Here is a 25,645-nt window from a genome sequence, read left to right as displayed (position 1 = left end):
TGAGGAGTTGGCTTGTAGCTACCTTCACTCCTAATTAAGTCATATGATCATTATCATAAACTTATTTAGATAAAGTAGGTACTCCTAGGTGTTATACATAGGTGTCTAAGTTGGCTTGGGTGACATCCAAGGCATAAGAAGGGTATATAGGAGCTAAGTTTATTTTCTTTGAATTACTATTTGTGTTCTTGTTGGAGACTTTTGGAGGTTTGTTCCATCGAAGTAAGATATTATCGTCAAGCATTATCAAAAAGTTGAAGCAAATTTCCTCTATTATGCATTTTCTTTCCTTACAAGTGGTCATGAATTGCGTATCTCTCATATTTGAATAGTAATCAATTCATTTGGTATTGTTGGCTATGTGATAGCATTCTGGAGGAAGTTGTCGGGCATGAAATATATTCATTCATGGATGGATTTTCTTGCTACAATCAGATATCTATCGCTGAGGAAGATAAGTTGAAAACAACCTTTGTGGTGGAAGATGGTGTCTACGTCTACAACCAGATGCCATTCAGTCTGTGCACTATGTTGGTGTTTTGAAACAACAAGGTTTCAAATTTCCCCGATGAGAACAAGATACATCTAGGGGCAGCTACTTCCCATCTTCAACATACCTTTTCAGACATCGGGCCAACTATAAGGCTAGACCCTTCTTCTACTTTAGGATCTGCAAAACCTAGGCAGGTGTACCTCAGATTCATTTGTATGGTACCAATGCTAAAACATACATGTCATGTCCCCAATTTCTGCCCTTAGTGACAACATTTTTAGCAATGTTGGTCTATTATCTGGTTCTCATAGGCCAGCAGAGCATAGAGGGAACCAACCCAGGGGCTTTGAGAGTCATGCATGAGCTTCCCAAGTAGTTTGGAGCAGTAGACAACAATTTACTACAATTTAGAAGGGATTCCTAATTTGTAGGGATTGACTAGGAGTGGTCTAGGATGCATTTGGAGACCTCGACGAACGTTTTGGAGACTTAGAGTGCATCTCCTATTTTTTAGGAGGAACTCCCAGTTTAGTGACAGTTCTCTCAGAGGTGCACACAGTAAGGGAGTCATTGGGACTCAATTTTGGTTGATTGGGGCTGTCTCCTACTTTTTAGGAGCATCCCTAGATTTTAGGGGTGGACTGCCAGCTGACCCATTTTGTTCGGCATCAGTCACAGACAGGTGACAAGGTCAAATTCATGTTTGATTGGTCATTTTACGCCTTTTGGGACCATTTGGAAAATATTTTAATATATTTAAATATTTCCTAAGTTGGTGATTAAATAAATTAAAATAAGGTTAATAATATAACCATTTTGGAGTAATAAGGGGATTTTGGCTTCAGTTGATCAGGTACACCTATGTGTTATAGCTCGTTGGAAAGCTCTCGAATTATTATACATGATTTTTACTATCTGTAGACTTTTTGGTGCCTTCAACTATGGAATTTTAATAAAGTAATGTTTTTTCCTATAGCATGGATGACTTTAATTGGGAAAATGTTATTTTATTATATTTTATTTAAAGGGAAAAGTGCAATTTCCCTTTAGGGTTCAATTTACAATTAGAACGGGATATAAGGAGATGGAGACCTAATTTCTTATTATCTTTTACATATTGAAAAACTTGTTTTTGTGAATTGGCTCTGAGAGAGCAATTCTTCATCTGGGACACAAACCCCAGGTTCTGGATTGGCTGGGACGTAGCCTGCAGCAGTTATTGGCATTGGATTCTTCAGACAGTGTGCGTTGCTATCAGGGATAGAGTACACCATTCTTTATTGTAGATTCAGGTTGCAGATTTATGGTTTCAGCGTTACAGATTGATTCTTTCAGCTGGGACGTGATTCCTTGCAGTCTTATGGCTGCCATTTGCAACAGTTTGGCATCATTGTTGGATGTAAGCTCCTTGGAACTGCATTGGATTTATTATTTGGCTTTATAAATCAGAAATCTGCCTGGTACGATTTATAACAATTCTGATTTGGCTCTATGTTCTTATTTATTTTCAGTCTCCTCTCATGTTTATTGTTCATTATTCATTACTATTGTGAAAACTATCAAAAAACACAAAACAAAAACAAAACCTTTTGCAACTTTTGTCTATTCTCAAAGACCATCAAAGAAATCACAGGAAAATATAGTTTATTAATTTAAAAACTATAGCAGATCAGCAAGGGCATCTATTAGGGATGTTTCAATACACTTGAATCTTGACAAAGCAGATAAAACCCTTAATCTTTTAACACTTATGCACAAATCTCAGACATGGAATAGCTAATAACATGGCCTAAGAAATTGATAAGCTAAGTGAGGGCATCCTTTTTAGTTCTTCAACATTAAAGGGAAAGATATTTGATTAATGATGTTGATTTTAGCAAAACCCCAAATATGCAGCAGTATGAACAAGTTGATCCTGTAGCTGATTCGTGCCTTATCTATTGGGCAATTACACAAATTAAATACATACATCTGTGATACCAATGACATATTCCATATACCAAGATATCAGATCTATCTTATCACCTTGTGAATCAGACATCGGTGTTCATAGAGACCTCATTCTCATGAAATATCCTTCTCAAAATAACCAACAACCCTGTCAAATACATCAAGCATTCACTTGGCCCTTTGTTCCAACAGCAAAATATATCAGACATACAACCTTAAGGGGATGCAAACAAGTCTCAGTTCTTTGTCCTTAAACCACATAAGATTGTAGATTACAGAGATAGGAGGCAAGAATTAGAATGAAACTAAAGATATTCTTGCTCATTTGTATTCATTTTCTTGAAACTATACATTCAAATGCATGAAATTAAAACATAGAAATGCCTAACAGATCAGAACTATTTATATTATCTTCACTATTGCTGTTCATACAAGAGAAATATGCTGAAGAATGTGGTGTCACAGTGATGAAAACACATCAAAATTGGAACCCTGGTCTCACAAATTTGAGAAAACTCAAGATTGGAACACACATGGTATCACAACAATGAGAAATTTCTTCCAAAACTGGAACCAACCCCTACAATGGATGAGAAAGAGAAAGATATAGAGGAAGAATGGAATCCTGGATTTGATCTAGAAGTGACGTGTCCACTTGAATCTCCATTCTTTGTTGTTCTAAAACATCTCTCCTCTTTCTACCCCTGAAATCTGATTTAGTTTTCATCATTATTTTGTAACCAACTTGGAAATATCTCTTATGAATGATGAAAACCCTTGTGTCACTCAAATATCTGACATGCATCATGAAATGTTGATAAAATCTGGATTCAACTAACTTGAAGGTGACCAAACTTGACCCTAACTGCATTTTTACTATCTTTTGCACACATTCAGCTCATCATCCTGCTAGAAATCAAAACTGAACTTTGATACCTGAATGTGGTTGCAAGTTGAGACTCTGAGACAAAACCTCGTATAACCTGAACAGAGGGCTTCTTGTGCGAAAAAAAACTCCATAAACGGAAAGTTCGTTCTCTCTTGATTCTGGCGATATATAATATAGCTATATTAGCTTACCAAAAACACCCAAAAACCGATTTTGAGAAATATGCCCCTGTACTGGCTCTCTAGTCTACACTTTATTTTTCAAGGATTTAAAAAAATTCTAAAGTTGAAACTTTAGAATATACCTTTTTTGAATTTAAAATCATTGTATGTGAATCTTTGAACAATTCAAAAATCATTTGTGATTTTTGCCCTATCCATGCATTTCAGGTCAACTGAGTTTGACCACCTGTGCTACGTGGCAGCACGCCATTGGTTGGCATCTGCCACATCATCTGTCGTCGGGTGCCATGTGGCACCCTCTGATTAGTCCACCAGTTACTACCACGTGGCAGCTTCTCATTGGTTGCCCGACTGCTCTGTTAGTGCTGCATCACCATTTGACTGTACTATCGCCAGATCATCGTTGATCAGGGCCCATTGCCACGTGTCAGCTAGGCGCTTCCCTGCATTATAGTCAGCAGTTGCTAACTGTGCATGTGGGGATGCGCCTTTGCGACATGTGTCCCCCGTGCCATGTCAGCATCTCGAATTCTGTGCCCAACTTGAAGGTCTCTTTGCCAACTGGATCACCACATCACCTCTAACCATACGGCCACGTTAGAACTGAATGGGAGCCGCTGCCACATGTCATCTAGGCGCTTCCCTGCATTACAGTCAATAGCTACTGACTATGCATGCTGGGATGCGCCTTTGTGACACGTGTCCCTCGTGCCATGTTAGCACACTAGAATCCGCACCAGGTTGAAGCACATCTCACCACTTTCGATTCATCTGTCAGATCCAGTTGGCATGATGTCATCATCTCGGGTGACGTGTTTGGTCAAAATTCTTCCTCTTCTTCCGACCGAGCAAGTGGGACCCATGTGCATGGTTGAGGCTTCAAAAGCCTTTGTATCTTTAAGACACTATAGTGTATTACACCATTGCAAGTGGATATATTAAATGCAAGGTGTTAGAAACATTAAACACCTCTTAGGCCTCAAATGAACAACCGGGTACACATGCATCAAAGAGTGCTTATAGGGCTTGATTTTTTGGATGGAACTCAAAATCAGGGCTTCAATTTTGACATAATGATCTCCCCTATAAATGAAGCAACCTCTTGTTGGTCCTTTCTTTTCATTTCCCTTGTTATTATTAATGTTGAAATTGCCCTTAAAATCCTTGCTATTGCTTCCCTTGAACTCCAGTTTGTTGGCCTTGAAATTCTCTAAACTCTTTGTGTGAGTTCCTTGATCAAAACTAGAGGAACACCAATTTGCCTTCCTTTTGTTGTCTCTGATGGAATTATCCTTTTTCAACTTTCCTTCTTGTCTGATAGCCTTTTCATGAGCCTCTTCCATGGTTTGGGGTGGTAGTACATCTATACCCCCCCAATTTTGTTATTCAGCCCCATGATGAATTTCTTGACTTTGAAGTTTTTGTCTTGCTGGCAAGCAGGACCATACTTCAAAAGTTGAGTGAACTTTTCCCAGTACCCATTCATTGACAAGTCCCCTTGTTTAAGGTTTTGAAAATCTAACACTTTCCGGTCGTAGAAGGATTGGGGTAACCACATGTTCTTAAAGATTGTGATAAACTTGTCCCAAGTAATATGGCGGTCTTAAGATTCAACTCCATTTTGCTGTTTCTCCAGGGAGCAACTTCTCCAGTAAGTTGGTAAATTCCCCAAATGGATTTTGAGGTTTCAGACACCTATCCCTGGGTATTCTATCCGTTTCCTTCCTTGGGCTCATGCTACCTAATGCAAGGTGCATAATACATCATAAGTGGGTTATTTTGCTTTGAATTCCAAGCTTTAAAATTTCGTTTCTCATGACTACCTTCTTTGCAGGAGTCATTTGACTCTTTCCTTTTTTATTCTAATTAAGGTGTTGGCTAATTTTTCATCCTCTCTAGGCATGGAACAAAATGAGTAATCAAATTTAGGCATGTTCTTAATTATAAAGATATGAACCAGGTAGCGGGGTTTCTTTGGAGGTGTCATTCGGGTCCTTATCCTACTCTCATTCAAACACTTTTGTTTTAGTTTTAAGCTAATGGTGAACCCAAGGTTCATTGTTGAACCCAAAACTTTGATACCATATGTAACAACCTAATTGATTAAAGAGTAAAAACTTTAATATAACCTTTCTTTTTTCAAATAGAAATAAGCTAGCTATCCATTCATATGAAAGGAACCAAAAAAAACTGATTAACTGTAATTTCATGAGAAGGTCTTAACTACCAACTGGAAGATTCAACTATCTTGATATGCTAGAAAGAATGATTAGAATAAGCTAACTAATTATATTACACATGATAAGTAAAATAAATCTAATTGCAAATTCCAACCACTATTTCATAAGAAAATAGGAAAGTAACTGCATTTGATATATATACAGCTGAACTGAAATAAGATGCCACTAAAGGAAATAACATAATACTATCAAGGTTTAGATCACACCATGTCCAAAAATTGGAACTGGTCTGCTTTGTGCAAGTTTAGGCATTTGGAGGAGAGGAAAAGCATTGAAAGAGACTTAACCTCCCAACTACAGATCTACTGCAATCCTCATTCATTCTCTACTGAGAATGGCCAACCCTGCACGGGATAAGGCATGTGTACATCATGTCGTCTTGCCGCCTTAGCATCTCGGTGTTAAGAGTTGTCAACTACATAGCCGGCTAGACTGCGAGTACCTCCCAACAAATTATCCATCCAATTATGAGTAATCTTGATCTGTGGTGACCATAGTAGCATCATTTGCCACTAAACCTACCTTGGCCAGGGATTTTCAAAGTACTTTATGCTCAATCACCCACCACTCGACTTGACGTACCAACTAATACTCGGTTCTTGTTATGAGCTGACTAGCTTTACTAATTTTCAGTTATTCATTAATTCTTCATATTCTGATACAACTTTTTAACTTGCAAGTTTATCAAGCTATCCATGTCACATGGACTACACCTCTCATCTCAGACATCCTTGGCTATCCCTGATAATCTATGGTGTATCCTTCCTTTCAGCTTGCTTGATAATTATTCATTTATGTAGGATAAACAAGTTATCAGAAATAAAGCATTGTAAATTAGAGGCCTTTTATTGACCCAAATTGTTCTTGGCTCGATTGGTATAACATTCCGAATCTAGTTCATATCACATAACAAAATAATAAGCATGGTTCAATTCGACTATCAAATGAAGCTATGACTATAATCCTTTGTCTATTATCAAGGAAATAACATAAACCAATTGAAGAAGAGAAATGACCTGACACGAGCTTCGAAATGTGAATCACTTGATTAAGTCTCTGATCAATAAACTCAAAGAGAACTCTTAACTGGTAATACAGTTCCTGTTAGAATAAATAGTCTACCAATATAACTAAGAGGGGGGGGGGGGGGGGGTTGTGAATCAGTTATACAACTATTATCACAATTATCAACCTTATTAAACCTTAACCATATGAGCAATATAATCAACAACCATAACAAGATACTTATACACAATAACACCACATATGTTAACTAGGGAAACCCTTGATTAGAGGGAAAACCCTGGTGGGGATGGGTACCCGCAAAATGATGTACTAATATAAAAACATAGATCAAAAAATCTAGGTTCCAAGAATACCAAACAACACTTTGCTGCTGCTGCTGTTGCTGTTCTCATCTTTTCAAATCCTCTTCATCAATCAAATTTCAAATCTTCAGGAGCATTGTTCTGTTCTGCAACTCTTTGGATAGGCATTAGTTGTAAACAACTCCCAACTTCTCCCCCTTGCAATGTTACTCCCAATGGTTCTCCCATTAATTTGTACTTATCTTCCCTTTTGGCATTAATAATTCTTCATGATGTGTATCTCCCCCATAGATGTCAGCCGATTGGATGGTTCCGGCGGTGTTTCTGTAGCCGACGGAATGATGTCCGGCGGTGTTTTTGTATTCTGTAGCCGATTGGATGGTTCCGGTGGTGTTTCTGTAGCCGACAGAATGATGTCCGGCGGTGTTTCTATATTCTGTAGCCGACGTCGTCAGTAAATAGTTTGTAGCGGATAGAATATTTGTGGCCGACAGACTCCTTCGGGAAGGTTCGGCGGTAGTATTTATATCTCGTCTGGGATCATTGTAAATCATGAATCATCTACTATTGCGAATATAATTCTGCTGATCGTGTTCATTGTCTGTATGCGTTGATCTCTTTACCTATACGGTAAACATTTGGCGCCGTTGCCTTATGAATCTGGAAGGTGGGAGGAATGAAGATTAATGCCAAATCAGCTTAACAAGGATCGAAATAAGGCGAAGGGAAAAGATGGAATCGGTATTGCGCAAGAGAATTTAATTCTGGCACAGAAAGCTGAACGCCGACGGAGATTTCAGAAGATTGCCGACGGAAACCGAAGCGCGGAGGAATTGTTGGAGACTCGGCAGCGGGTGGAATTGGTGGAAGAAGCACGAGAGGAGTTCTTGAATTTGTGTTCGCCGAGGGAAGAAAATTCAGATGGAAGAGCATCAACTCACACGGCTCGCAGTGCCCAGGGAGCACAAGCGTGGAGTGACCTCTTCGTCTGGGACAGACTTCCGCGGGAAACAACTTCAAAAGATCCTTCTTCTTCACCAAGGTTTGCAACTGTCGAGATCTCCGAGCAGTCCGCCGGTGTGGGAGAGCAGTCCGCCAGCGTGGGAGACCAGTCTGTCGGTGTGGGAGTGCAGACCGCCGGTGTGGGAGACTAGTCCGCCGGTGTGAGAGACTAGTTTGCCGGTGTGGGAGTGCAGACCGCCCGTGTGGGAGATCAGTCCGCCAGAGTACAGACTGCCGGTGTGGGAGTGCAGACCGCTAGTGTGGGAGTGCAGACCGCCGGTGTGGGAGTGAAGAGCACCAGTGTTGCAGGACCGAGCAACGCCTGTTTACAGAAACCAATTGTGATGGCGGGACCAAAAGAGAAACTGCCAAAGTTCAATGGTGATGGTACGGCCGATCCCATTTGACATTGTAAGACATGTGAAACGATCTGGAGGGCAAATGGCATAACTGATGAAGACGACTGGATGAGACAATTTCCGGCAACCCTACGGGGCGTGGCAATTGATTGGTTTTCGGATACGGATCCACAAAAGCTAAATAACTGGGATAACATTAAAAAGGAGTTCCTAGCGGAGTTTAAACTCTTGTGGGATGATAATGAAATCGTAGCAGAAATTTTCAATACCAAACAAGGGAAGCACGAAACTGTCCGTGTCTATGCCAGGAGATTAAAAGACTTAATAAACAAAATGGAAAGCAAGCCGGTGAACGGATTGCAGAAAAGATGGTTCGTGGACAGCCTCTGATGACGACGAGCCTATCGGAGATGATAGCAGCGACGACGAAGGCAGCAGCAAGAAAGTTCGGGCCCTACAAAAGGATATGATTCGCATGATGAAGGAGTTTAAAAATATGCAGAAGGAGCCAAAAGGAAGTGAACTGTGGTGCACAGAATGTAAGACCGACGGCCATACTAAAGGATCGTGTCCAAAAAACCAATTTTGTGACATTTGTCAGATCATGGGCCATTCAACAAAAGATTGCCCCTTTAACATGAAGACAAGAGGATCTCCGCAGGTGCTTCTCACACAGGAGGCTTCCCTGTCGGGAAGTAGCGGAAACACGAATACCGCTGGTGCTACATCTAGAGGATACAGGAATAATAGCAGAGGGCAAAATAACAATGCAAACAATAACAATAATAATGGGAGTCGAAGTTGAACCCAGTATGATGCAAACAGACGGCTGATTGTTCAATGCCGAGCATGTAATTTGTGGGGTCATTTTGCGCAGGATTGTACAACGGAAAACACATCGAAATTATTATGTAAATGGTGCGGACTTGGCGATCACGAAGATTCCAAGTGTCCAAAGTCTGGAGTAAACTTAATCACTGTCGGCACGGATGTAGAGGAGGTTCTAGCAATTACACGGAGGCAGGTGGAGGAAAAGAGAAAAGTGGAGGAAGCGCAGGTGGACATTGCAAAGGCATCGTCGGCCGGGACATCTCAGTTGAAGGACATCACTGACACCTTGGCAAAGAACTTCGTAGAACAAAACATTGTACGAAAGATCTTACAAACGGAAATATCGGTCAAGATAAGTGACCTCCTTCTCACAATGCCCCAGTTACGGATGGCCATTCTGAATCATACACCGTTTCCAAAAGCACCGGAGGACACAGGAAGGGATAGTAGGGAAGTGATGACAACAGACCCAATGTTGCTGGCACTCACATCCGGACGGCATCCGACGATCGTCGAAATGGGGATTTTGGGAAATGTTTTGACAGACACAATTGTCAACGGAGGGTTCGGCGTGAATGTCTTGCCGGAGGATACTTGGAAGAAGTTGGGAAAACCGACATTGTGGCCACCTGCATTTCAGTTGCTCACGACAGACCAACACGGGATCAAACCGTTGGGAATCTTGAAAGCGCAGCCGGTAACAATTGGTACGCAACAATTTTTATTGGATTTTGTGGTCATTCCATTAAAAAAAAAAGGATATGATGCTATTCTGGGACGAGATTGGTTGGTACAAGCAAAAGTAAAACATGATTGGAAACGAAATACCCTATCATTGGAGTGCATAGGCAAAAGATTCACAATTGACCTGCATACACAAATGGTCGGTGAGGAGGCAGCATCGTCAGATTCAGAAAGTGACGACGAAAGTGATGACGAAGCAAAGAGGAGAATGGAACCAGACAAAGAGGGAGTATTGAGACTTGATGGAGGATCGGATGATGACGACCTGGACTCGGTGAATGGCCTGTTCCACTGGCAGATAGAGGATTACGAACTGTTTCCGAGTTGCAATGTGTTAACGGTCGACAAACGTGACAAAACACAGGAAAATGAATGTCCGGAGGAATGTAGGGAAGCGGAAGAAGGAAAAGCTACCATGGCTGAAGCTGAGGGGAAGAACATACAGTTTGAACACAGGAAAACGAAAGATCCCACTGTCCGGTACATGGTGAATGGACCATGCAGAAAGAAAAGGTTACACCACAGCATAAAATTAGTGGAAGAGCACCGACAGCAAGGAAATAATCCAGTTGCGCGACGACCGCAGGCACATTGGGCGACAGAGGTGGCACAGAACAAACATAAGCCATACGACGGTCAGAATGAAATCAAAGTGGAAAAGTTTAAGGGCAGATGGGTTGGACCATATCAGATTCGGAAGGTCGGCGACAATGGAGCAATCAAACTGGCGACCTTGGATGGACAGGAGATGGCTCAGTCAGTTAACGGATCTAAGTTGAAACTATATTGCGTAAAAAAGTTCTCGCCGTCGTTGAATCCTCCATCATCGTCATTACAGGACTCCCTGGCGGCGACGTCATCTGGAGGTACCTCTGTCATTTGATGTTAAAGAAAAAAATTAAAAAAAAAATTGAAAAAATAAATAAAAAAAATAAAAAATAAAAAATAATAATGTGGCCCCGTGGACAGAAAGGCCCCGCAGGCAAGTCTGTCCGCGGGCATAACAGACAGAGGCCTCGCGGACAGAAAAGCCCCGCAGGCAAGTCTGTCCACGGGCGTAACAGATAGAGGACCCGCGGGCAACAGCTGTCCGCGGGCAACAAAGGAAAGGCCCCGCGGACAGTCTGTCCGCGGGTTAATAAAAGCCCCGTGGGCAGCTTGTCCGCGGGCTCTTAAGACAAAAACATTCTTTGCCAAGCAAAGCCCCGCGGGCTTAAATACTTTATTTTTTTGGGTTTTTTTCCTCCGAAACCTCCAAACATCTCCGCGCGGGCAGTCTTCGCCAGTAAATAGGAAGGCTGCAGACTTGAAAGAAATCATTCTCGCTAGAAGTCCCCGCCGGTATAAGGAAAGGTCCGCGGGCATAAAACTTCATAATCCCCCGATTGAAGCACGTTGCCATTCCATTCGTCCGCCTTGGAGCCGCACGTGGTCTTCTGTTCCATACTGCCATTCGCTGCCAGGATAGTGCAGGAGAAAGAAACGTAGGAATCCGCACAAAAGGATTGCTCAGGATTGTGAGACGGATCGGTTAGGATGAGGAGGCACTGAAAACATCTGAACAAAGCATTGGAGGAATCGGAATGCATGAAGCTAAACGCAAGTCTCAGACTCCATTCCCTCCTCCAGCTAGACTTTCGCGGGGAAATAGAGACATAAAGAAGAGTGCTTGTTCTGCCAAAAGGAGAATCTCAGGGTTTTGTGAGGAATGAGAAAAATATGGCATATTTAGTTTGGGCGCTTTTGAGTTTAGCGGCATCACAGTAAAATTGCAGGAGCCAAAGATGGAATCTATGTAGGGAGGAGAAGAATTTCTGTGTGCAGAGGGATTTGTGGTGGATTGTAGAGGAAGCAGTAAAAAAAAAAAAAAACGATGACAGATTCAAGTTGTTCAGAATGAGTTACAGATGATGCCAAAGGAAAGGGGACGAATCTGTAGTTGCCAGAAAGAGTGCAGAATCGACAGAAAATGACAAAAATGGTGGGTTCCGTGCATTTCTGTGTGGGTTGCGAAGTGCTAATTTGGTCTTGGCAGCGAGGGGCGCTGCCCCTCGACCCCACCGGGGGCGTTGCCCCCTGGACCCCCAGTCGTAGCGGATATTAGTCGTGGGAGTCTAACTAGTGGAGAAGAGTTGAAGTTGTTGCAGGCATGGACTTTATGTGTACTAGAGGCACTTGGAGTAGGTGTTGGCTGGGAGGCTGTCTTGGTGGATGCGTAGAGAGCTCGGGAGGAGCTAATCATCTAGTTGGAGGCAGTGCAGCGACACTTGGCTCAGGGTACAGTGGAATTGAAAACAGAGAAAGCAACACAGGTGGCGATCAAGGTCAGTTTGAGGAGACAGTATTGTGTTAGCAGAGGCTACAGATGTAACGGGATGAATGTGGAAGTGATGTGACAGAAGCAGATTTTTCTTGTTGTAGTCACTCTGATGATATATTTTGTTTGTTAATTTGTCTCAGATATGTTGTAATTGTTGTCCGGAGACAACTTTTCTTTTTGGGGGGGATGGTGTCAGCCGACTGGATGGTTTCGGCGGTGTTTTTGTAGCCAACGGAATGATGTCCGACGGTGTTTCTGTATTCTGTAGCCGATTGGATGGTTCCAGTGGTGTTTCTGTAGCCGACGGAATGATGTCCGACGGTGTTTCTATATTTTGTAGCCGATGGGGTGATGTTCGGCGGTGTTTCTATATTCTGTAGCCGACGTCGTCAATAAATAGTTTGTAGCGGATAGAATATTTGTGGCCGACGGACTCCTTCGGGAAGGTTCGGCGGTATTATTTATATCCCGTCTGGGATCATTGTAAATCATGAATCATCTACTATTGCGAATATAATTCTGCTGTTCGTGTTCATTGTCTGTATGTGTTGATCTCTTTACTTGTACGGTAAACAATAGAGATATTCTTTCTTCTTGTTTACATGAATCTTTCTAAATCTCCCTAATAAAGATATCCTTATCTCTCCCAATGGGAATTCCTTTATACATCTCCCTCGTTGGTATAAATAGAGATGTTTTTCATGTACACATTTCCCTTGTTGACATCAATGACAAAGGCCTCATTATGTCAATCATCTACTCCAAGTCTTCAACCAGCTCAAGTGTCCAAAGATAACTGTTCAAGACCAATTATCAAGAGTCCTGAATGACTCAACTTATCTTAGATACTCCCCCATACATGAAGCATCAACATTCAGTCCACTCAAACAATAGTGCTCTGTACCACTGGACTGATGCAATCTCTGCATCATCTACTTTGAAATAGGCATGGGCATAACCCCAAGCATACCTCTCAAGTACTCAAGTGTATCTTTAGGCAAGGCCTTTGTAAAGATATCTGCAATCTGATCTTTAGTACTGACATACTCTAATCTTATCTCTTTTTCTGCAACTTTCTCTCTCAAAACATGATACTTAATAGATATATGTTTAGTCTTAGAATGCAATATAGGATTCTTACACATACTCACTGTACTTGTGTTATCACAATATATGATAATAGGTTTTGAAAATTCTATTCCAATATCCTTCAACATCTGCTTCATCCACATGACTTGATTACAATTGTTTGCTGCTGCTATATACTCTGCTTCAGCTGTACTCTGTGAAATACAATCTTGTTTCTTGCTCAAACAAGAAACCAATCTTCCTCCTAAGAAAAATGCTCCACCACTGGTGCTTTTTTTGTCATCCATACTGCTTGCCCAATTTGCATCAATATAAGCATATAAAGTGAAATCACTTGATCTGTCATACCATATCTCATAATCAAATGTTCTCTTCAAATATCTGAATATCTTCTTTACTACTGCATAATGATACTCGTTAGGATCAACTTGAAACCTAGCTACAATCCCAACTACATTTGCTATATCTGGTCTTGTGTGAGTCAGATATTGCAAATCTTCAATCATGGATCTGTACTTCTTCTGCTCAACTGTAGGTGTCTCATCCTTGCTAGATAACTTGTGACCAGTTATCATAGGTGTACCAACAGGCTTACAACTTTCCAAGCCAAATCTTTTCTATAAGTCTTTCAAATGCTTAGCTTGTGAAATGAAAATAACATCACTATATTGCACAATTTGTAAACTTAGGAAAAACTTCATTTCTCCAATCATGCTCATCTCAAATTCATTTCTCCAATGCTCATCTCAAATTCATTCTTCATTTCTTCAGCAAAGTTATCACTTGCCTCATCATTACGTTCAAAGATTATGTCATCAACACATATTACTATTATCAACAAACCGTTCTCAATTTATTTCAAATACAAGTTACTATCTGCCCTACCTTTAGCAAATCCAAGCTTTGCCAAATATTTGTCTAACCTTGCATACCAGGTTCTAGGTGCTTGCTTTAGACCATATAGAGCTTTCTTCAATATGTATACCATATCTTTATCTTCTGTCAGAGGAAAACCTTTAGGCTGCTCAATACAAATATCTTCTTCAAGTTCTCCATTCAAAAAGACTGATTTTACATCCATCTGATACATTTTGGATTTCTTATCTACTGCATAGGCGAAGAACATTCTCACTGCTTCCATTCTAGCTACAGGGGCATATGTTTCTTCATAATCTATTCTTTCTGCTATGAATAGCCTTTGCATACCAGTCTAGCTTTGTTTCTCACAACTTCACCTTGTTCATTCATCTTGTTTCCGAAAACCCATTAGTTCCTATAACATTCTTGTCTTTAGGTCTAGGAACCAATTCCCATATGTCATTCTTCACAATCTAATCCAGTTCTTCCTTCATAGCTTGAATCCAATGATCATTTTTGTGTGTCTCATCTGCACTCTTAGGTTCAACTTGAGAAATCAAACACAATTCCTTATTCACTCTGTTTCTTGTCATCACTCCTTTGTCTTTGCTTCCAATTATCTTCTCTGGAGGGTCATTCTTTGTTAGGATTTTGTTAGGAGTAGGAGTTGCTATCTCAATTCTTATCTCTTCTCTTGGTTCAAATCTTTGTTCTCCTCTTTGCTCAACAATTGGCACATCATTCTGCAAGTCATTGTTAGTCTCAAAGAAAACTTCTACATTCTCTCTATCAATTCTACGATTTTCTACGTCCTCATTAAAATTGTAATCCATCATTTTTTTCCTTCATTCCAAAGTTTTCATCAACTTTCACATTTGCACACTCAACAATTGTCTTAGTTCTATGATTGAAACATCTGTAAGTTTTGTTTTTCAATGAATAACCAAGAAACATACCTTCATCACTTCTTGGATCAAACTTGCCAATATCATCATCTCTCTTAATGTATCACTTGCTTCAAAAAATTATGAAATACTTTACTAAAGGTGTATGACCAAACCACAATTCATAAGGAGTCTTATTCATCATACCTTTTTTGATCTGCACCTTGTTCATGGTGTATATTGTTGTATTGACTGGCTCTCCAAAATGTCTTGGATACATCATTCTCAAACATCATTGCTCTTGCTGCCTTTGATACTGATCTGTTTCTCCTTTTTGCTATCGCATTTTGCCTAGGGGTCTTGGGTGATGATAACTGTCTCTTAATTCCATTTTCTTCACAAAACATGTTAAACTCTCTAGAAGTAAATTCTCCACCTCTATCTGATCTCAAACATTTAATCTTTACATCTGTTTACCGTACAGGTAAAGGAAATGAACGCATACAGACAATGAACACGAACAGCAGAATTATATTCGCAAATTTAGATCAATGATGATTTACAATGATCCCAGACGGGATATAAATACTATTGCCGAACCTTCCCGAAGGAGTTCGTCGGCCACAATTATTCTATCCGTTACAAACTATTTACCGCCGGACCGTCGGCTACGGAATACCGAACACCGCCGGACCGTCGGCTACAGAAACATCGCCGGACCGTCGGCTACAGAATACAAAATACCGCCGGAACCATCCAGTCGGCTAACACCATCCCCCCCCAAAAAGAAAAGTCGTCTCCTGACGACTGACAATATCTGAGACAAATTAGCAAAAAATACATTTACAGAGTGACTACAACAAGAGAAATCTGCTTCCGACACATCACTGTCACCTTCGTCCCGTGCCTATAGCCTCTGCTAACACAACACTGTCTCCTCAAGCTGACCTTGATAGCCACCTGTGCTGCTTTCTTTGTTTTGAATTCCTCGGTACCCTAAGCCAAGTGTCGCTGCACTGCCTCCAACTGGATGATCAGCTCCTCCCGAGCTCTCTACGCATCCACCAAGACAACCTTACAGCCAACACCTGCTCCCACTGCCTCTGGTACACAGAAAGTCCATGCCTGCAGCAAATTCAACTCTTCTCAACTGGTTAGACTCCCACGACTGATATCCGTCACGACTGGGGGTCCAGGGGGCAACGCCCCCGGCGGGGTTGAGGGGCAGCGCCCCCGCGGGGTCCTGGGGCATCGCAGTACAGGGCGGGGTCGAGGGGCAGCGTCCCTTGCCGCCAAGACCAATTTAACACTTCGCAACTCACACAGAAATGCACGGATCACACCATTTTTGTCATTTCTGGCAACCACGGATGCGTCCCTTTTCCTTTGGCATCATCTGTCACTCATTCTGAACAAGTTGATTCTGTCGTCGTTTTTTTTTTTGTAAATAAGTATCCTCCGTTCATTACAAGCACACTCTTCGCCGGAAAATAATGTTTGCTACAATGCTCACAATCAGCAAGAGATGAAAACAGCCTCCACGGATGAGCATAGGGCAAATCATGAATTGAAACCTGCACCACTGCTATAGATCAATTCTTCCCATGGCAATGACCCGCAACAACAACCCCAAGATCTGGTTGGACGACGACAAAGTTCTGCCAGAAACCACTTCGCGACAATTTAAAAAACTCCGCTAGACGCAACCACAACTTTGTCACCCGCGGCCTTCCTGTTCTCCCCGCGGCTTTTCCGTCTTCACCCGCGGTCTTTCTTTTTCTACACGCGGGTCTTTCTTTTTCTACTCGCGGCTAACTGGCGAGGAGAGGAGTTATAAAATGTTAAGCCCGCGCACATCTGCCCGCGGGGCTTTTAATAACCCGCGGACAGACTGTCCGCGGGGACCTCTGGTTCCCTGCTCGCGGGGCTTTGTCTGCTCGCGGGTCTGTCTGTCTGCGGCCCCTCTTTTTCTGCCCGCGGACAACAGCTGCCCGCGGGACTTTTCAGCCCATGGGCCTTTCTGTCCGCGGCCCTTTTTCAAATTTTTTATTTTATTTTATTTTTTTTCAATTTTTTTTTGTTTTTTTTGAACACGAACAGCAGAATTATATTCGCAAATGTAGATGAATGATGATTTACAATGATCCCAGACGGGATATAAATACTACTGCCGAACCTTTCCGAAGGAGTCCGTCGGCCACAATTATTCTATTCGTTACAAACTATTTACCGCCGGACCGTTGGCTACGGAATACCGAACATCGCCGGACTGTCGGCTACAGAATACAGAAACATCGCCGGACCGTCGGCTACAGAAACATCGCCGGACCGTCGACTACAGAAACACCGCCGGACCGTCGGCTACAGAAACATCGCCGGACCGTCGGCTACAGGAACACCGCCGGACCGTCGGCTACAGAATACAAAATACCGCCGGAACCGGGGACAAATGTTTACCGTACAGGTAAAGGAAATGAACGCATACAGACAATGAACACGAACAACAGAATTATATTCGCAAATGTAGATGAATGATGATTTACAATGATCCCAGACGGGATATAAATACTACTGCCGAACCTTCCCGAAGGAGTCCGTTGGCCACAATTATTCTATCCGTTACAAACTATTTACCACTGGACCGTCGGCTACGGAATACCGAACACTGCCGGACTGTCGGCTACAGAATACAGAAACATCGCCGGACCGTCGGCTACAGAAACATTGTCGGACCGTCGACTATAGAAACACCGCCGGACCGTCGGCTACAGAAACATCGCCGGACCGTCGGCTACAGGAACACCGCCGGACCGTCGGCTACAGAATACAAAATATCGCCGGAACCATCCAGTCGGCTAACAACATCAGATTCATTCTCAACTTTATTCTTGAATATCTTGAACTTTTCAAATCTGTATGAACAATCTCCGACTTCTCTGTGGTAGTAAACTTTTTGTTGGGAAATGATACCTTATTTTGCTTAGCCATGATACATTCTTTGCAAACAACATTAGTAGGCTTCGTTATCTTAGGCAAATCTTTGATTGCAAATGTACTACTAGCCTTCACAATATTATCAAAATTTATATGACAAAACCTTCTATACCATAGCCAATTGTTATCCACTTTTGCAACCAAACATGTCATCTCAGTTGTCATCTTGTACCTGTTCCAATCAGCTTACCATCTTTATCTTTGATAATACAAGTCTTTTCTGTGAATTGCAACTGATAACCTTTATCCACCAACTGTCCAACACTCAATAAGTTATGCTTTCAACCATCAACAAAGTAAACATCATTAGTGTTAATCTTTCCATCAAGAGTAATAGATCCTATCCTTGTGATGTGACAGGCCGCATTGTTACCAACTCTAACGATACCTCCATCATGATTCCTGAATTTAACAAACTTGTTCATATCACCAGTCATATGATGTGAACATCCACTGCCTTTTATCCAATCGGATTTATTTTCAACTTGGCAAACTAGAGCCTTTTCTTTTTTAATTTCTTTATCAATATCATCTTCTTTTATGGCTACAAATCTTAGCTCATCATTACTTTCACTCTGAATTCTTTCTTAAGATTCCTCATCTTCATTTGCATGCAAACAATTTCTAGGCCTTCTAGGCTTAAAATTTCCTTTATACTTTTTCTCTCTTTCAGGATACTTAGATGCATAATGATCAAATTCATTACAAGTCCAACATTTAAAGATTCTCTTACCATCTAGTTCTCTTCTTACAAGCAAGGCTATACCTTCTTCAATCTTTCTGTCTTCTTCAAATCTGGTTCTACTGCTGCTAGCAAACTCTCCATGAGTGCTTGCACTTCTAGACAAGCTTGGACAAAGACCTAAGGCACTGAAGGCTGTCTCCACTTTTGTCAATTCTTCAGAGTGTCTCAAACTAGCTTCTGCTGCTTCCAATCTTCCAAGAAAAGTTTCCCTCGCGAACTTCTTAGTACAGGTTATCAAAAGCTCAATCATCTATGCTACTTGCTTGAATGGTGGTGTCAAAGTTTTCAGAATCTTCCATACAATCTCATCTTCTTCCTTGGATCCACTACATGATTTGATTCTTGCAACAATCTCATATATTCTACCAACATAGCTTCTCACAGATTCATCTTCCAACATCTTAGTATCTTGAAACAAGCATTTCCAATTCTATAATTTTACTCTTTTTGTATTATTATCTCCTTCAAAAGTAGATTCTAAAGCTTTTCGAATCTTATGAGATGTTACTAGTGATTTTACCTGACTGTATTCATTTTCAGGAAGAGTTGACAGCAAGGGTTCTTTGACTCACATATTGCACATGAATAGATCTCTTTCAGCTTCACTGCATTCTTCAAGCTTCTCTTATTTCACAATTTCCTTGTCACTCTTTGTCATAAGCCAATAAGCTAGACCCATATATAGCAGATGAGTCTTCATCTTTTCTTTCTAGCTGTCATAGTTAACCCCATCAAACTTAGGACTATCTTTTCTGAAGTGACTCGCCATTGATCTCCCAAAGCTGTTAATCTTTCTCTTCAAGGACCTAAAGCTCTGATATCAATTATTAGAATAAATAGTCCACCAATATAACTGAGAGAGGGGTGGGGGGTGAATCAATTATACAACTATTATCACAATTATCAACCTTATTAAAACTTAACCATATGAGCAATATAATCAACAACCATAACAAGATACTCAATACACAATAACACCAGATATGTTAACTAGGGAAACCCTTGATCAGAGGGAAAACCCTGGTGGGGATGGTACCCACAAAATGATGTACTAATATAAATATTCCTTGTTAGAGGATGGACCCTGTTAGGAGTCTATGAAAACATTCAGTACATATCAGTCATTGTTAGGGGACTTTGAATCCCTGTTAGGAGATTCCAACCCTGTTAGGAGTGGTGCCAACCCTGTTAGGAGTTGTAGAAGGCAGATGGACCCACCGTCCAAACAACTTCAGGGGCAAGATCAATGAACCCACTATCCAAATGATCTCTGTATTATTCCTTGCAGATTAATAGAATTGAACTGTACTTGTACTTCCTCTTCCTCAATCCTGTCAACCCGACTTTTGCTCCTTCTGATCTTGATATTTGATCACCAACTTCGCATCTAATAATCCCTTGGATCGCTTACACACATTTGCCAAACACTCAGCTCTTGTTCGCACACTTCGCACTTGGATACCCTTCTCAATCAAGGAAAATACTTTCCTTTATATGAAGTCCTCAAAACAATTCCTTGAGTCGGCCTTGAGGCTTTCCCAATTAATTATAATAGGACCATATTAAGATAATTAATTATTTTGCAACTACGGCTCACAGTCTCAACAACTTCTCACACTTGCGACTCCAGACTTTGCACACTCGCTGACATCATCATTAGACTATACTCTGTCACTATATAACTTCGCATATCCTGATTCTATCTTTGTTAGGAGATACAATCCAATCATCAAAAATTGCTTATTAGGTACTCTGTCTCTGTAAATCAAACATATCTTCTTCATGTCTTTGACTTCATGCACACTTAACCTCATCATCAAGACACAGTGTAGAACATGTCCTTAACCTCGCTTCACCTGAACATCAATCCTCTGTCCGTACGACCACGATCTCTATTTGCTACTCTACCAGTCTTCACAAAAACCATACTATCTTGTCATCAATGACAAACACAGTCATGAATGCAACATGTCAATCATGCCACATGCTCACCAATGCTTAAGATACTCCCCCAAAGGAATACCATCAACATTCATGCTAATAGTCCTGTGTTTTGCTAGCTAATAAAATATATTCTCAGGAATCATACGTGTTGTCCTGTATTTTGTCACCACAAAATGTAGGTAACAATATGAAGTTTTTTCAAGTTAATTTCACGCTTCTCTGAGTTAGTTCATTATTTAATTGGCTAATATTGATTAATGAATCGACCCCAATTCACGTAATGAACTCTTTTATTGAAGGCTTTCGTCAAGTGTTTTTTGTTTTTCAATTTATTAAGCCTATACTTGATTTTTGAAACCTCAACATCCTTTTCGGGTTTTTGAGTGTGTGTGTGTGTGTTGGTTTTTGGTCTTTTGGTTCTGTTCAATCCCTTGCTATTAATTTTTCCTTTGATTTGATATATCTTAGGGCTTAATCGGACTTGGGAGTCAAAATATATGATCATTTTAGTGTCCAAAAGGTGGACTCTCCAGATGCAATTGCATGATTTAAAAAATCATGTTATATTTTAATGTTGACATTCACTTTTTGAAAAATATAACATAAATTCATTTTATGTTATGTTTTTAAGTTACTTTATCATGTAAATTTATCACTTAAAGTAACTATAGAGCACTTTATGTTATATTTTTAAGTTGAGTTGCGTTTAAATTTTTGCAATTGAGTGACTTTATTAACTATATAGTTTGATTTAGTTTTTAGTTACTTTATGATTTATTTAAAACATCTAAGTTAAATATTGTTTTTTGAAATAATATTTGCACATGATATATTAATTATATAGTGTACATGTAATTTTTGACCCAATTAAGTGATATTTCCTCAGAAATCAATTAGATATGTGCTTAATTGATCACTTAAGTTATGCAAATACATGTATTCCAACCCATTTACGTAAATGCCTTGAGAGGATGTGATTTTGTGCTACAAATGCATGTAAAGGACTTCTTAGAGTCCACTTTGCATGAAATACCTCCTTTACATGTAATTCACTTTACATTCAATTGCATTCGAGAGTGCGATTTGCACTATAAAAGTTATTTTTATGGACTTAGACAAATAAAGGTAAGTTTTAAAAATATGCAAAGGGCCTCCAAGAGTGTGACTTGCATGGAAATAACCATTTACATGTTAAAGTGAAATATTTAATGAGGGTCCAAGAGTGCGATTTGCATTGTTTGCTCATGTTACAAGTTTTAAAACATGTAATGAAGCCAAGAGAGTGTGATTTGCATTGTTTTACACTTATATGCATTTTAAAACATGTAAAACCTCCAAGAGAGTGCGATTTGCCTGTTGTTTCCATATACATGCATTTTAAAATATGCAAACTCTCCAAGAGAGTGCAATTTGACATTGTAACTCATGCATATGCATTTGGAGACCGCAATTTTGCAACTTGAAGTAAAAAATGTTACAAATACATGCATTTTTAAGGCACGTTTTTACCAAAAATGCCCAGAAATTCGGATTTTTATCCACGTTTTTGCATTTGGAAGCCACATTTTTACATTTGGGTCCATGTTTTATCATTTGGTGAAGACATTTTTGCATTCACAAGTAAAAAACGATCAATATATATGCATTTGTGAGCCACGTTTTTGCAAAAAACAGCCCAGCTTTTTGCATGAAAAGGACACATTTTTTTTAAAAACACCCAAAAATAACATTTCCAGCCCATTGGATCAATAGGGGGCGTTTTTGGGTTTTATTACTTGCTAGTGCCTTTGTGAATCACGTTTTTGAGTTTCCTTGCAAAAAATGATTCATGTTATTGCTGCTAGAGACCACGTTTTTGCTCAAAAAACGTCCAAATGCATGTGTTCTTTGAAAACGTTTACATGTTGAAGGTTTGAGATCACATTTTTGGGCATTTACATACAAAAAAGTAGGTTCAAGGAGTGTTGGAAATTCAAAATTGGAGGAGAAAATTTCTTTCAAACCTATCAATCTTCCACATTTGGCTCTTTGGGCTCCAAGTCAGTTGAAGTTTTAAGTCTTTACTATTTCATTGCATATTTTGGTTCATCCTTGTACATTTTTCCAAAGATATGCCATGTATTTTGCAAATTTTCTTTAAATAAGACGAAAACTTCTGTTTTTAAGTATTTGGAATTTCCCCAAATTCTAAATTCGAAATTGCATAGGAAAGCAACTTGGTATTTGTCATGTTTGAGTCAAAAACCAAAGGTATGTTTTTTGTTTTTGTTTTGCTTGTTTGTTTGCTTGCTTGTTTTGGTTTCCTTTTTTCGCAAAAAAGTTGAAGATTTTCCCAAAATGCAAGTGCATATTGCATCCATTCACTTTCCACCTTTCCATGCAAATGCATCATATCTTTTCATAGTTCACCAACACATGTCAAAGCATATTGCATCCAAACATGTTTACATGTAATTCCATCCTCCATACACAGTTACATGTAAACTTATCCTCCAAAGCCGTTTGCATGCAATTCCATCCTCCGAACCTAATTACATGTTTATATCAAGTGACAGTTACATGTAAATTGCTCTACATGTAATTACATTTGGAGAACCCGATTTTGGTAAAAGGTCACTCTTTAAATACCAAAGTCATCATTTGCAAACATCCCTATGCGCCTAGCTTGCATTCTTGGTTATCCAAACAAAAACCCATCATTACCCACATGCAATCCATCCTTCTAAGTCCGACTTTGGCCCTTTCCATCCAAATACATATGCTTTCCAGTCTGTTTTCAGCCATCAAATGTGTTCCATAAGTATCTAAACCATATTTCGAACACTTGCTCTTCATTGATATTTCATTTCAAGCCAAAGTGAAATGCCTTCATGGATCCCATCCTGTCAGATGATGTGTTCAGTCATTGGAATTTTCATGTTACGGAAAACTCTTTAAGTCAAGAAGGTGTGCTTCATTTTAAAAGTAGTAATTCATTTGGTCTCCATTTTCCCAATGGATGTTCAAGAACCCGAGTTTGTGTGGAAATGCACCAAGTGTTTAAAAAAAAAGAGAGTTAAAGGTGCTGATGGAAAAGTTGTTTCACGTTTATATACAAACACCATCGAGAAGGTTTTCAAAGGGTCAGAGACTCCATAATTTGTCAATTTACAAAAGAGAATTCACGACAACTCGAATGAGAAAAAACTTGATCACATCAAGTTTTCAAATAATAATGGACAACTCATCAAAGAGAGTTAGAAGCTATCAAAAGACGCAACACCATGATTATCATGGTGAATGCAATGACACAAAATATAGGAACTCCCGATCTCATGATCATCCGAGATTGCATCATCAAGTACAAGGCCTTTGCCGACAATCTATAGGATTGATTCATTCAGAATCAACAACCTCAACATTTCCTTCAATTGTTTTCATGTTTGTAGTTCGAGAGAATGAATTGCATGAAATTATATAATTACATATAATTCAATTGCATATCCTTATGAGGTGTAATCCAATAACATCTCTCACCTAGTTTGATTGAGTTGGTTGAGTTGCTCCCACTTTTTCCTCCACTTGTTTCTCAACTCCTTTGCCTATATAAAGGAATGCCCTCTCATTGTAAACATCATGTTTTGTTGTATGCAAGAAAGCTCTACCAAACTTGTACAAGCATAACTTTGATTGTGTAGTACCAATTTGGGAGGAAAGCGAATAAAGAAGCAATTGGATTCAAAGCTTTGACTGGAAGCAATTGTGATAGACCAAAGTAGAAGTTTTGACTGTAATCTATGCCTATTGTCTTTAATTCATGTTATTATTGTGTGTTCAATAATAGAGCATAGTGAGTTAAGAAACAATCAAAGTCGAAGCTTTGACTGGGAGCGATTGTGGTGATACATAGATTAGAAGCCTTGACTGTAGCTTGTATTACCATCTCAAACTCATGAAAAATAGTTAGAATTTCCTTACTTCTAGAAGTCTTTGTGCCTCAATGGTAGAGGTTTTTCTTATAGAATAAAAATCATCTACTTGTGGAAGTCTTTGTGCCCCAATGGTAGTGATTTTTCTTATAAATTAGACAAACATGACTCAGAGCCAAACTGGTATGCTTTCAACCAGCCTTTGAGTTGGTGTTGGTTTATCAGTATCATTGTTTCCAACTATTAGATAGAAGTGTAGTTTAGAGATTTAATCTTGTCCATTACTCGCTTCGTGAGTAAGTGGATTCTTTCCTGAAAGAAAAGAGGAAAGAATATTGGTAACACCCCTTACCTCAACTTCTTGCTTACCTTGAGTTGATCTAAAGAGCGGTGAGAAGGGGGAGTCTTCCTTTTAATGTAGGAGAGACTTGGTCTCATATGTTGCGACTGGTCTACCTATTTTGCGACTAGATTTTAACAAAACTGTCGGTTGCAAAATATCCACCCAACAATACAATTGTAGATTGGTAATAACAATTCACAAGTTGCAAGAGCAAGAGCATGCTCATCTACTGCAGAGAGATATCTAAAAAGATGTTTGGTAAACTTAGGCAAGAAATGGCAAAAGGAGTTACATTTGTTTGAAGAAAATAGGGTGGCGGAGACGTGTGTATGAATGTTACAATCTTGGTCGATGAACATGTCATTTTGGAAGAAACATGAATGGCCCAAAAATAAAAAGATTTATTAAGACCAATGGGACTTTTCCTGAAAGAATGTTAAATTTGATAAATTTTCCACCCACACTATGGAAAGACCCTGTCTTATCTCAAACTGAAATGCCGATGGAAAATGTATTTTTTTCGTATTTTCGGGTTTTCTGAT

At 39.9% G+C, this 25,645-nt stretch overlaps 1 protein-coding gene across 2 annotated transcripts in view; it reads left to right on the top strand.

Annotated features, from left to right (window-relative positions):
• The window catches only part of LOC149574788 (uncharacterized), a 96,666-nt gene that overhangs the window by 51,938 nt on the left and 19,083 nt on the right, over positions 1–25,645 (top strand). The window lies entirely within an intron of this gene.

The sequence above is a fragment of the Cupressus sempervirens genome, chromosome 2, assembly GCF_028749045.1.
Source record: "Cupressus sempervirens isolate cs-2001-9-10 chromosome 2, ASM2874904v1, whole genome shotgun sequence".
Taxonomy (NCBI): Eukaryota; Viridiplantae; Streptophyta; class Pinopsida; order Cupressales; family Cupressaceae; genus Cupressus; species Cupressus sempervirens.
Note: the sequence above shows the minus strand (reverse complement) of the source record. Positions and strands in the feature narration are given on the sequence as shown.